This window comes from Eurosta solidaginis, chromosome 5 (assembly GCF_040869045.1).
Source record: "Eurosta solidaginis isolate ZX-2024a chromosome 5, ASM4086904v1, whole genome shotgun sequence".
In the NCBI taxonomy this organism is placed as follows: Eukaryota; Metazoa; Arthropoda; class Insecta; order Diptera; family Tephritidae; genus Eurosta; species Eurosta solidaginis.
The window spans coordinates 265,576,008-265,591,841 of record NC_090323.1 but is presented as its reverse complement, the minus strand read 5'-3'; positions in this window follow the sequence as shown (position 1 = coordinate 265,591,841).

Genomic DNA, 15,834 nt, shown 5'->3' with positions numbered 1-15,834 from the left:
TTGGTTCGAAAGCTCCCGTATGAGGTATTAGCTTCGGACAACACGGACTATCATATCATATCAACAAGATTCTATGCTGAAAACTTACTTAATGTTTGCGAAGTATCCATCTCCGAAGAATGGTGTAGCAATCAGCCAAACCGGAGTCTAGAGAGCATATTTCCTTTTATATGTACATTAATGCACATCCGCGGAAAGAGGTTACAGTGGTAGGGCGGGCGCACAATCAGTGCGAAGCAGTGCGGGTAGCGAATACAAACGAGTGAACATAATTAATGCGGAAATCGGTGAACGCTGACTCAGAGAATAGCTCACTGGTCTCTCCACGCAGTCGGGCTTATGACGGAGAAACATTTGACTTGCGGTTAGTTTAAAATGTCTATGAACCGATGCGTCCATAGCCGGGAGAATTGGTCAATCAATGGAAAATAAATTTGTGAGGTGGAATATATTCGCTGGCCGGACCTCCCTGATCTTTCCACAGACGATTTTTTTAAGTTTAAAGGTCAAACACTTTCTTATTATATCTCCTGGAAAACGTATATTTGAAAAGTTCATGTGAAGATCAAATTACACCGTGGCTGTCGGCATCTGAACAATCTACGGTCACTTCCTATAGCCATGCTGTGTAGTAGAAACAAGGAAGACCATCTGCAATGTTTGCTAGAGGTTTACGCACTACGCTATTCCTAGAGCGCAGTATACTAACCTACAGCAAATAAAAATGCAACAGATCTATCGCAATAGGAAAATGTTTACCAATTTGCCATGTTATTGTCACTGGGTACTAAACTTGATGCATTTCGTTTCGTTTTTTCTTTTTGTAACGAAAAGGAAAAGCTGATTGCTCCTTCTTGATAGTTTCCAAGCAACGCCTTGGTACAAAAAGATGTCAGTTAATCGAAATCAATGCTAATTTTCTTTTGACTTGATATTCTGCTGCACGGCCAATTGGGTTCAATTCTCTTTGCCATCACTTTGTATACATTCGTATTGATCTATATTGATTAAAAAAATAAAACTCCCTTACACAATTTAATTCATTCTAAAAATATATTTATTAATGTTTGTTTTGATGAGCCCCAGCATCAGAACATGTTGCAGCGAAATATTTGTGCATAGAAGAGAATAGTAATGGAATCAAAGGTGGAGTTGCCTTGCAACCGGATGCCATTGTCCATAAAATGGCGGGAGCTTGATACCAAGGTAAGAACTTTACTGATTGATAAATCCGATTACAAGCTAATTTATACCAAGGAGTCGGCTAAGAAGTGTTGAGGGAAGGCAACATGGAGCCGATAATTGGGCCTTTGATCATGCAATTATATCTGTTTCTGACACCATGGGGTTTAGTCTTCCACTGACAGGTACTCACGTTAAGTACCTATCGTAAATGTACCAAGGCATTTTATAGAAAATATCAAGAAGCAATCAGCTGATGGGATAACACCACCTTGTACTGAGTTCGCCTTGGAATAACCCATACAATTTTTGTGGAATGACACGTTCACACAAAATTTTGTATCTTTTTATACTCAGCTGAGCAGGGCTCACAGAATATATTAATTTTGTTCGCATATCGGCACCCCGTAACGGCATAAACTAGTCGAGATAGATATAGACTTCCATATATCAAAATGATCTGGGCGAAAAAAGAAATTCTTTTAGCCATGTCCGTCCGTCCGTCCGTCCGTCTGTCCGTAAAACGATAACTTGAGTAAATTTTGAGATATCTGAATGAAATTTAGTATGTAAGTTCATTGGCACTCATCTCAGATCGCTATTTAAAATGAACGAAGTTTGACTATAACCACGCCCACTTTTTCGATATCGAAAATTTGGAAAACCCGAGAAATTGCGATAAATCATTACCAAAGACGGATAAATTGATTAAACTTGGTAGGTGGGTTGACCTTATGACGCAAAATAGAAAACTAGACAAATTTTGGACAATGGGCGTGGCACCACCCACTTCTAAAAGAAGGTAATTTAAAAGTTTTGCAAGCTGTCGTTGAAGATATCATGATAAAATTTTGCAGGAACGTTACTCCTATTACTATATGTACGCTTAATAAAAATTAGCAAAATCGGATGACACTTAAAAAAAATGTTAGTCAAATTTTAACAAAAAATTTAATATATTTACAGTATATAAGTAAATTATGTCATTATTCAACTCCAGTAATGATTTACTAATCCTTGTGAAATTTGGTGAGGGCATAGCTTCTATGACGTTAACTGTTTTCCGAAAAAAATGGCGAAATCGGTTGAAGCCACACCCAGTTTTTATACTCAGTCGACCGTCTGTCCTTCCGCTCGGCCGTTAACACAATAATCTGAGCAAAAATCGCTATATCTTTACTAAACTTAGTTCACGTACTTATCAGAACTCACTTTATCTTGGTATCAAAAATGGGCGAAATCCGACCACTTTTTCGATATCGAAAATTGCGAAAAATGAAAAAATGCCATAATTATATACCAAATACGAAAAAAAGGATGAAGCATCGTCATTGGATTGGTTTTTTGACGCAAAATATAACTTTAGAAAAAACTATGTAAAATGGGTGTGACACCTACCATATTAAGTGGAAGAAAATGAAAAAGTTCTGCAGGGCAAAATCAAAAATCCTTGGAATCATGGCAGGAATACTGTTCGTGGTATTACTATATAAATTAATTAGCGGCACCCGACAGAAGATGTTCTGGGTCACCCTGGGCCACTTTTAGTCGATATCTCGATAACGGCTTCGCATATACAACCAAGGGCCACTCCCTTTTAAAACACTCATAAGTACCTTTAATTTGATACCCATGTTATACAAACACATTCCAGGGTTACCCTAGGTTCATTTTCCTACACGGTGATTTTCCCTTATTTGACAAAGGATGTAAGAAAATGGTTCCAAAAAACGTTACCCTTGGTCGGTTCGGACTCTTATTGGATTCATAATTAAGAGCGCTTCGAAAATATTTCAGGGGTTATTAAAAAAAAATGATAAAGAAATGCGTTCAAATTTAACCAAATTTTCATATTTAAAAAAAAATATTCAAATAAAACGAATTGATAGCTGAAGAAAGATAGCAAAGGCAAGTTGCTCTACTTTTTAGTATTACCATTTGTATGTATCCATGACAAAGACAATTTTCTCGCCAAAGCTCTCAGCTGAGTATGTAATGTTCGGTTACACCCGAACTTAGCCTTCCTTACTTGTTCTTCTTCAATTTTTGTGAAATGACACGTTCACAGAAAATTTTGTAACTTTTTCTTCTTCTTGATAAAAAATAAAACTCCCTTATACATTTTATTTCATATTAAATATATTTAATAATGTTTGTTTTGACATATAGTATTTATGTTTTTTTTTTTTCAATATTTAAATTTCATAGTATTATTAATTTTAAGCTAATTCCTCATTACATATTGTTCATTATTTTAACGTTATTAATTTGTCGTAGATTTGCATTATAAATCTACTTTTTTTGTATTTTGTATTTTTTTGGTTTTTGTTTTTATAATGTTACCATTCCTTTTCCATATCCATTTAACATTTATACCGCTTTATACATATATTCACATTCATTGCATGAAATGTTATTGTTGTTTTATTCTTTCAAGATCGTATATTTTTTAATACATGCATAATTTTTTTTGTTCTATTTACTGAATAATTTTTTTTTTTTTGTTATAGAACACTGTAATAAATTGTTTATAAATCGGTTTTTTGCTAATTACTTTGCTTCACTAAATTTGTTATATATTAATTTGTTTACTAATTTTATTTCGCTTTAATATATGCTATACATATATCTAAACTTGTGTTTTTGTTTTTTTTTTTTTTTTTGTTAACATTTTTTTATTTATTATTATTTGCTTCCTATATCATTTGCATTTTTTCTGATTCACGGCATTTGTTTTTTTGTTTTTAAATGCGTTTACATAAGTGCACTTGCCAATTTGTTTTAGTTATTAGCTGTACTAAAGAACTATTTTTTAGCTTTGCTCAATTTAAATACATATCTATTTTTTAGTTTTGAAAGGAGGATTTAATTTTTACGAGTTTTTAAATTAAATATTTTGTATGAAATGTTTTCTGAAATGTTTTGACATTTTTTTTTTTTTTTTTTTTGGAAGGAGAAATACATTTTCGGTATGCGTTTATGTGTATATTAGGGTAATTACATGTCAAAAGTACCAGCAGTTGGAGTCTCAATTCTCAAACTAATTAGGGTTGTTGAAAAACTAAAATTGAAAGAGCTGGAAAGTGGTTTATTTTTTAACACTAATATATCCCTCGTAACCCAGTTTCACAAAATTTTTTAGTGACGCGAGGTATGATTGCAGTATGGGTCGAATACATACTACTGTATGGCAACGATGCTCTTCCAATGGCTCTTTTGGCTCCGGATGGCTCCCAACAACATGATTTTGGCTCCGGGTGACTCCCAACACCAACCAAATCGATTTCGGTAAAATTACACGGGAAATTGTGCATGTCTTGAAATTCAAAGGATTTAAAATTTTTGATACACAAGCAAGAAAATCGAATTTCAATTAAACGGAAATCTATGAACATTCATTAACTGCTAATCAGCCTGCACTTGCTGCTGTTTGGTTGTATTTCGTTGCGTTTTTGTTCGAATTATTTGTTGTCAATCCAGGAAGGATATTGTTGTACTTTTTATTGAAGTTTTTGTAATTCCGAAAGCATAAATGGTTTTCTGAGAACAACGCCTAGCGAAGCTCTTCAGAACATTCTTGACATCCCACCATTGGATCTAGCTGGTTATCGAGCAGCAGCAATGACAGCCCTGCATTTGGAGAGTTGTCCAATTGGAACAATAAAATCATAGGACATTCCAGCATAAGTACCCCCAGCGGGTTGGGGCGGGTTAGGAGGCGACTAAATACCAAATTGACTCAAGGGGCTGTGTAGCACAACCCTTTAAACCCTTGGAATATGACATCAAGGACTTGGAAACCTTTATCAGGTCGGAGAGGAAGGGTAATGGTATAGTGGTATCACATTTGACCTTATATTACTGGCCTAAGTTTGTTTTTGTTTTTATGAAATTGTTATTATTTTGTCGCTGTTGTCATTTTGTGTGATTTTCATTTCATGGTTTTAAGTTTGTCGTCTTTAGTTGTTCTTGTGTTGCTGTTATTTTGTTGTTTTTATTTTTTGGTTTTTATAACTATATTGCTTTTTTTATTTTGTTGTCTTTGTTATTACTATGTTGTTGTTGTTGTTGTTGTTGTTGTTGTTATTGTTTTCCTTGTTTTTGTGACGACTTTCTGAAGTCATTTTTTGGGATTGGTGATTTCTCCAAGGTTTTCAGTGCAGTACTCAGATACAAAGGAAGTAGGAGACAACGCAGTTTAAATTTTACCACATTTTTTACACAAACGACTATAAGTTAATTCTTGGCTTCGTCGAAAGCGGTGCTGCTTCATATAGGTAGAGTACGTTTTCAAAAATATTGCAATGTACAAGTAATTATGTGACAACTAGGACGATGAAGTTCACCGTAACCGGCCAGCGGTGAACGTTTTGTCAAATAATTGAAATTAATCATTAACATAAACACCACTATTGACTTTTTATTTATTTATTTTTTTTGTGCTTATAAAAAGTAACAACTAAAATTAGCATGAAAAACTTCAAAATAAAATTTTGACGATCGTCTGTCGTAAGTGTTCGTAGTTTACAACAAAGCGGTGCCGCTGAAAACAGTGAGTAACCTGCCGCTCTTTAGCGGCCGTAATATAGCGACACCGCTTCTGGAAAAAACCAGACCTTTAGTGAGTACTATTATGCTCCTTATAGAGTATACCTTTCAATATTAATAGGAGTATTCCTGGTTTTAGTAGGGACGAATTCCGTCTCTGGTGCCGTTTAGTTTTTTTTTCTTTTTTTCTTTTTTTTTTTTGTCATCAATTTCAATCGTTGGTCATTTTGATATGGAATTCCCCATGTATTATGTATTTGTGTGTTAATGGATATTTTGTGCCTACAGAAGTCTTTAAATAAATTTTGAAGTATTATAGAGTATATATGATATTTGGTATGTATCAAGCTCGCTCGCAGTTGCTTTATTTCAATACTTTGCAAATAATAAGTTTTCAAGATTATAAATAAAGACTATTCACCAAATTCATAAAAAAACACAAAAAGGATATAAAGCCTTTTTGAATGACATTTCCATAAAAAATTACAATCATGAGTCTTTAGAGCCCTATATTGTTATTATTATTGTTATTATAATTTGTTTTTTTTTTTTTTTTCAAATTAGTATAAGTTTTTACGTAGTCATATAAAATGTATCTAGTTATAAATGAAAGTTTAATTATAAAACAAAAAGAGAAAAACGTGTGCTTATGTGTTTAATTATAATTTTTTGCTTTTGTTTTTAAACAAGTTTTCTGTTACGGTTTCAGCTTTTATAAAACAAAATTATTTTACAAAAAATTTTCGAAATCTCAAAACAAAGTATTCATATCTTTACGAATTATTCATTCAAAACGACAATCGCTAAAAGTTAAAAATTTGTTTTTCTCTTCTTGTTTGCTTCTCATCCAATGCTTGCATTTACATTTTTCCACTCGGCCAAAAATAGATAATAAAATATGTATAAATACAGATATAAATGAAACAAAAATATCTTACCATATTAAATAATAATTATATATAATAAGGATTAAAAGCGAAAAAATATGTGCATACTTTTTTGAAATTGTATGTGTGAGCTGTACATAACTTTGCTGAAGCCAGAAAAATTCTATGCCCTTATTACTGTATACAACTCAACTTAGTTGGGTTGTAATTAAAACAACTCAACTTTCAGACAACTCAGGAAAGGAAGCATTTTGGTCATTACTTAACAAAATTAAGGACCATTTCCGCAAACGCTTTCGAGGGAAGGCTGTACCCCTATTTTAAATGCTGTGGAAATGATTTGGTGTAGGACTGGTTTTAGATATTATTGAGGAGCATATTTGTGCGAAGTGGATCAAAACCCAAACAGCAAAAATTGTATTTTACTCTAAAACAGGATGCCCGGGAGTAGGGATTAGTATCAATGGGGCTCACGTTCGCATAATTTCACTTATTTTGGCTGCATCCGAACTGCGGCCACCCTCGTCTAACTTCGGAATCTCGCTCCATAGAGTAAAAAGTTATTCAATGTAATCCTTCGTTTAAGCATTGTTTTTTCTATAAATGTGTACAAAATTTTTGATTATTGTTTGATTAAAAAAGGTTTAACTACCAGCTCTAAATTTTTTATTTTTTTTTTTTTTTGGTAACGTTTTATGAGACCGTGCACCATCTAACTCTTATCAAAGGTGATATCAAAAGGCGTGTTTCGATCTCCGTTTTTAGGATTCGAAAGCGAAAATAAAAAATTTAATTCCTGTCGAAAAATATTTACAAAAACCCACAAAATGGCCCGAGGGTCCGAAATATCAGGCCCGATCCATAGTTTTTTTGCACATAACATTTTTTTGCGTTGGCGGCCTTGGCCGCGATTTGTAAAAATAACCCTGGGTGGGTCCAACGCCTTTCTGCATTAGTGTGTACAAAAAATCTGGCAAATACAACAACCACATGAAAATTTGAACCAAAATGATATGACAGAAATTAAATTTTTGTTAAAAATTAGGTGGTGAACCGTCTTGTAAAACGGCACTTTTTTTCAAAACAACTGCAAAATTTGTTGAGACAACTGCTAGTAATCAGTTGTAAGATTTTGACGTGTTTGACAACTACACTAACACAAAGTTGTAAACGGTAATGTCACACAAATTTGTTAGACTAGAAAACTCAACCGACATTTTTTTTGATAGGTTGAGTTGTAACCCGTAATATCAAATTGCGAAATTTCAACCCAACCAGAGTTGAGTTGTAAACGGTAATACGGGCACTAGTTTCAATTTTAAGGTGCAGTATTTCTATTTTTATTAATATTTTTAAACTTTTTTGATTTTCTATATATTTTTTTGTTACTCTTATTTTGTTTTTATTTTCTTTTTAATTAATTATTATTGTGTTTTTTTCTTTTTCATTTATATTTTTTTATTATTTAATTTTTTATATGAATTTTTCCTTTAACTTTTATATTGTAATTCTTTTTCTATTTTTTATATTAATATTTTATATTATTGTTCGTTACTTTTTAATTATTTTTAGTTTTACCTTTTTAATTCGTTTTGTTATTTTAAATTTTTTTTTAATTTTTTGATTTATTTTTAATTTTTTTTAATTCTCTTTCAACACTTTTATTTTAAATATTTTATTAAATTATATTTTGTTTTTTAAATTGCTATTTGTTTTTTTATTAATTTTTAGTCAATGCTTTTTTATAATTAAATTAATTTTTACATTATTATTTTTAATTGTTAATTTATTTTTAATTTTTAAATTATATCTTTTTTGTTTTTTAATTTCTCACTAATTTAAATATTTTTTAGTTTTATTTTTGTTTTTATTTTTATTTATTTTTTTATTTTTATCATTATTTTATCTTATTTTTTTTTTTTTTTCTAATAATGTTTTCAAGTTAATTTATGATTTTTCATCATAATTCAGTTTTTTTTAATAAGTTATTTGTATTCCTTTCTTTTAATTAAATTTAAACCTAACTTGGATCCACTGAAAACGTTAGGTAATAATTTTAAATAAATTTTCCATAAAAAGCGAAAAGCTATCGATAACAAAAAAATTTATGAATTAATCTTGCTTACTCGAAGTTTCCATAATCAGTTTTGAATGATGTAACATAACAGCTAAAACAACATTTTTAGTAGAAGAATTAAACGGAAATATTTGGTCATTATTTCGAATATCCCTACTAAAAAATATGATAATTTAATTTTCTTTTGGACCTTCATCTTATTTTATTCAGTTTTAAAAGATGTGTCTAAACATATGTGACTAATTTATTTTGATTGTAATGTATATTTGTATTTGTTTTGAATGTTTCAGAAACTGTCTTTAACTTGCATACTTTCAATATAATGTATAATGAAGTTTGTATGTATGTATGTATGTGAACATATGCAGTTTTATGTGTGTGATTTCATGTATGTATGCATATCCGTATATATGCGAAAAACGCAAGTGCTACAGATTTTAAGCTTATCAACGTTTCTTACGCTTTTTTACAGCATTTAGCTACTCTTTTTATTTATAATTTACGTTTAAAGTTCATATATATTTACGTGATATATTTATCATTTATTATTTTATATTCATTATTTAAACATTTTAGCAGTGCTTACGTTTAGGAACCTAATATTTTTAGAACAAAGAAAGAACGGCCTAAAAACTTCCTGCTTTTAATTAATGTATGCTTTTCTTTTGTTGTCCTTTCTTTATTTGTTTGCTGATTTTCAATTATTATGCTTGTCTTTTACAAAAGTATTATATTCAGCTCTAAAATAGTTTACGTTATTGTGGTTATTGTAAGATGTGGTTATGTATTTATATGGTTTATGTATATATACTATTTCTGTTTTTGTTTTTATACTTATGTTCAAAAATTTTTTTACTGATTTCATTAATTTTACTACGGATTTGTAAATGTAGGCGTAGGTTTATGTGTTTGTATTATATATATGTATGTATGTATTTTTCTTTTTAGTAATTTGATTACTGAGTTTAAAGAAAACCCTAATTTTGCCTTTTCATTTTGTTTCTTAGGCGACTTACAAAATATTACCTGTGCTTTCCTATATTTATGCTATTTGAATTATATATATATATTATAAACTTAAATAATATTTTAATTTGTTTTATTTATGCCCTTAATGGGGTATTATCAACTATTTTTTCATGCTTGCTAGAAATGTTAGAAAGTTTACAAATGGAATTTAAAAAAAAATATTCTACAAAAGCACTCAATACACTCTAAGCACTCTACACATGTTTCGCTTTTTATTAGTTTGTACAGCCACTAAAAATTGGTGTTCATTTCTTTTTGAAAAATCGTTTGCTTGCTATATTTTCTTTAACTTTTCAATATGCAAATATATTAATTTTTTTTCTTGGCACAAATTTGCATATAACAAATGTATGAATTTTTAAAATTTGCTTATTTTTGAATGTTTATTAGATTTGCTATTTATACTGCTTTTCACACTAGATTTATCTGAAATTCACCTTTCCGTTTCGGACTTGTTTAGAATCTATAACAAATATTTTTTATACTTATAAGTAGAAATATATTTCTTCATATTTATATACCCTTTACTTCATTCTATTTACATAGTTTATATTTAAAGAAAAAGTATATATTTTTAGCGTTCAGTTTCTTTATATATTTCAATTATCAAAACAGCTTCAAAATTAAAGACATATTTTCAAAAATTCAACTTTAAATATCAAAAGCTATAAAACGTTATGCTTATAAAAATTCAACTTCATTACACGTGATTGTGTAGTTATTTTATAGTTTAAAACTGAGTTTTATAAAATAATAAATACTAGAAATAAAATCGAAATAATTTGAATGCAAAAGATAAAATTTAAGATAATACGAGTAATGTTGCAATGTAAATTTAAAAAAGCCATATTTCTACTTTTCTCATTTACGTCCATGTGCAGATAAATTTTTCGTAAGCCTTTTCTGGTTAAATTTTTAAACTTTGATATATCAATCAGAAAGGCATGAAAGAAATAATAATTTACTAAAAGAAGGTTTACTGAATTGTATTACGGGAACTATGCAAACCAGTTTTTCAAATAAATTCGAACATGAAAATTTCCAAATTTGCACTTCGAGTTTTAGACCACATTTTTGAGTATGCAATTTCGTAGTCCAACACATATAGTCTACCAAAGTAGAAATTGCCCACTTTTCTTTATACAGATAGCAGACTGTTTGTATGAAATTAACGAAAATGTAGTTTCATTTTTTTCTAGGTATTTTAGCGAAATTTTAGTTTTTAGTTTTAATTTTAGGTGGCTCAATAAGTGTTGAATTTTTCTCTGGCATAAGTTTTGAAAATTTTATATATTAAGCCTAAATTCCCCATACAAATTGAAGTCATTATCGTAAAACGATTTTAATTACCAGAAAGTTATAAAATAACCACTTTTTTGAACAAAGTACTACAATATAAATTTTCTGCTGGGATAAAACAAATAATAAACTTAATGGTATTTTTTTTATTCATTTTAAACTTGAAGTACAGATGAATGTACTTTAAGCCTTCAATTTTTTTAAATTAAATTTTGAAGTTGGTATTTTAAAAATGGCAGTGGAAATTTTCACAATGTAATCCACTAAAAGAACAGCTATTAGTACTTTATTGTTTTAATCCTGAATTACATCAAAAGTTTTAGGTCTCAATCACTCACACTTAGCATAACAATGCTTATCTTTGAAAAGTAACAAGTCGATTGCATCAAACTTCTGTGCGATGTTCTGCTTAAATGGTGAGTCACAACAATTTAATTCAATAAATTCTTTAGGTTATAATTTCTGCGTTTGTTAAGTATGAGTAGCTTAAGCTTTAGGGTTACTATAAGAGTACTACATTTAACATTGTTCAACAGGAAAAGCTGTTGACTGAAAGGCTTAGCTAACTTCTTATGTCAAGCATATTTTTCTTTTTACTTATTATTGAGAATTCATGAGCTTAACACCGCCTTATAATAATTGAATATTCAATTATTATGTTTTTCGAAGAGCAACTGAAAAGAAAGAAAGGAACATTTACCAGCATATTGCAATGTTACATTTCGAAAACCGTCACGTAATCATCATCAGGCAATTTCGTAATGTTATCACAAGTTTCGCCGAGATTCGAACCGCGAATAACACGGTGAAACTGCAGTATAGCCTAGTGGTTAAGGCAACTGCAGTTTCACTGTGTGATTCGCGGTTCGGATCCCGGTGAAAACTGTGACAACATTACGAAATTGCCTGATGATGATTACCTGGCGGTTTTTCAAATGGTTCCATCGCAATATGCCAGTAAACATTTACTTTTCAGTTTCTCTTAGAAAAACATAATAATTGAATATTCTATTATTATAAGCCGGTGTTAAGCTCATGAATTTTTTTTTCTTGACTTTATATCAATGGTAGAGAAAGTAAGTCTCCATAAGCCAAATGTATTCCAAGAATGTTGTATTAAATTCCAAATAATTGTAGGTAAACGATAAGTAGTTAATGGAAAGTCAAGCATATTACAAAACAAAAATACTCAACTTATTTTTGAATGACGTAACTTTTTTGAACGACATTATTATCAACTCAATTATATATACTTTTAAACACTATGTTTATGCATGCCTTAAGTAATAACAAAAAAAATTGCACCAACCAATATATAATGTGCATAATAGAATTTCAAATAAAATAATGTGCATAATAGAATTTCAAATAAAATATTGATTCATATATGATATATTCAAATTCATATGTATAATGTATGATTAAAAATTAAATATATCTGTTTGTTTATGTTAGATATTAGCATGCCTTAAATTAAAGACTTCAATATGTAAATTATATATATTTAAAGATTTTCAAATTTATTTTTATTGAACATATACATAAACAATGCAATTCTACATACTATTTTCTCTTCAAATTTTAAAGCATATTCAAAGCATTCATTTGTTCTTAAATTAAATTCTATATTTGTATATGCGTTACTATACGCTAACTATGAATGAATTACATAACAAAGAAGAAAAGGTATACTCAATCAATTTATACATAAAAAAATTTCTTTGCTTGGGCGGTAACGAATTACCAAAAAAAATTAACAAATATGATAATATATAACAAATAGTAAATCGATTTTAAATGACAAACACCGCATATTCAATTATATAACATTACTTTTTACAGTACACACAAAATAAAGTTTTACCATCAGTTTTAAATGTATCCTTTCTCATTTCAGTAATAAATAAGAGAAGAAAGAATTTGCGGATCTGAATATGATTATCTCTTCAATAAAATATGTCTTGGATATGAGTAATTCCATGTCGTATCATCAAATAGGTGCAATCCACCATATTCGCTTATCGTACAAAAACACGTTTTCCAAAACCACGTTTTTCTTTATGATTAATTATGTAAACTTTTCAAGTTTAATTCTGTTATATCTCAATAGGTTATGAAGAGATGGAACTTTCTTATTTATTTTTTTTTAGAGCTTCAATAAAAAGTGAAATTTGTAAATTGCGAAAAAGCGAAAAAGCGATATAACTAGTCCCGATTTCCGAATTTTGTAGGTCTAATTCTGTAATATTTCTGAGTTTTTTGACGAGATGGAACTTTCATTTGTTATTTATTTTCGAGTTTCGAACAAAAATGAAATTTTCGAATTTCGTAAAAAGCCAAATACCTAGACTCAATATATGTTTAAATTTTTAATTTTTTTTATTCATAAAAAAATTTTAACTTTTTAAAAAAGCGAGACAACAAGTTTCGAGATTTGTTAAAAATTAGCATTTATTGTAAAGATAAGATGTTCCCAAAAATTAAGATAATTCCCTTCGAGTGATTTAGGACTGTATCTTTAACTAACTTTTTAATTGTAAATCAACTACAAAAAAAAAAATTTAGAACAATTTAAGTTTTGTTTTTAGCAATTGTTCGAAAAAGTTTGCTATTATAACAATTTTTTTCGAAACACGACTTTCGAACAAAGCGTAAATTGCTTTTCTAAATCTTTTGGAATAAGAAATTTAACTCGGACTTATGTTTATTTTTTTATGGTTGGAAAAACGTTTAAAAAACAAAATTACTTTTTCAAAAACGTAATTGGGTTTCGAAATGATGTCTTATATTTTATTTTTTTATATTCAAAAAATTCAAATTTTCTAAAATTGTTTGACTGTTTCAAAACTTTTGTCAAAATATATTTTTAAACTCAATATATTTTTAAAACTTAAGGAACGGGATATTAAATTCGAAGATGGTTATTTTTTTATAGCTAAAAAAATAAAATTATGTTTTTCAAAAACCTACTCGAGTTTCGAAATGATTATTAATATTAGCAAATTTTTTGGGTTTTAAATCAGTTTTTCCTTTGCTTCGTGTTGGTGTTTCAAAACTTTTGTCAAAATATACATTTTCAAACTCAATGACTTTTGGAGGCTCTATATGTACTACTTATTTTATTATTATTATTCTTTGTACAAAAATACGAGAAGTTTTAGAAATATTTAAAGATGTTCGAACTAGTTTAACATGAACCATTGCTCGTTTTGACATCAAAAAGTGCTAGAAGTATTGATTATGAAATTTCATCAGTTCTTTTTTGTCAATAAAGAGTTCTTTTTTATAGCACAAAAGCTTTTTGAAATAGTTCTGACGTAATTGCTGGTAAAATCACTAGTGTTGAGGGTTTTCAAAACCCTGAAGCGATGCAAAGTTTTTGATCGCAGCTTAAAGTTTATTGGCTACTATATTTGTTTTGTTTTTCGCATCTGGTACCGTGTTGTTTTCAAAATCCATGCAAATCAGTATTATCGATTGATAAGGCAATTCATTGACATAATACTATTAAAATTTCGTAATCATATAAAAATATGTTTCTTTGCACGAAACAATTTTATTTTCAGCGGTAATATTCAATAATTTTAAAAGTTCCCGTGCTCTCTTCTAATCACTCAATATACGAAGCAAGCTAAGTTTTCAAATAAAAAAACCTTGACACTACCCACTCATGCAGTGTATTTGTATCAAATTGGCTTGTGAACTAATCTTAAACTAATATACATATACCTTTGATTATGTCATTCATTCATTTCATTTTTCATTTCATTTTTTTTTTTTACATTATAAATATAATTAATAAAAAGTGAATAGCAAATTAATTTTTGTTTCTTTTTTTTTTTTTTTGTTTATATGTTTATTTTTATTTTTCTGTAGAAAAAAAGGCAATTTACTATGACTTAAACAATACATAGATATATACTCGAATATGTTTTTTATTCAATTAGTTTTATACTTTTTTGCAACACTAAATAATTACGTTAAATTGATCTTCATGGTTTTTAGTTATAGCATATAAACTTTACATTATTATCAATCTTGAGTTATTTTTATGCTTTTTTTTTAATATTAGTGCATTTAACTACAGTAAATTCATTTTCTCATTTTTCTACCAAATTGCAATGCTATTTACAGTGCAAAAGTCTTTAGCACATTGGTTTTTGTGTTTTATATAAACAATTCACTTTTAATTTCGTTGTTGCTACATCTTTTTTAAATTGTGGGAGCCTTATCATACAAGAAACTATAGTTTAGTGTTTCTTTTTTAATAAGTTTTTAGCATACATAAGGATACATGCCTATGAAGCAGCTTACAATACAAATTTGTAAATTGTGCTTGATCTTATATTATTAATAACATTTATATATTTATATGTATGTACGTTCAATTCTTTTATATTATGTAACAATTTTTTATTTTATTAAGTATATGCTTACTTTACTGGGGTTTGAAAAAAAAATTGAGAATCGGCAACTTTTCGAATACCTGCACCGTTTATTAATTCGAAGCATTGGTAAGTGCATTCGAATTCGAACTACTATAATAGTTTTGGGTTTACTAATCCAAATTCTTTTTGCAGCCAACTACAGAGTAAGGTTCCTGGCATACGCAATTCCGTAACAATTTTTTTTCTATCGACACCGAAATATGAGCTTTTAAAAAGAAATTTGAGAAAAAATCAAATTTATCTCGACAATAGAGAGAGCTAACGCAGTAAACCAAAGTGTTTCAAATTCCGAAATCTTATGCATATGAACAGATGAAATCAGTGAAAAATTTTAAAATTGGTATTAAAAAATATTTTCGAAAAA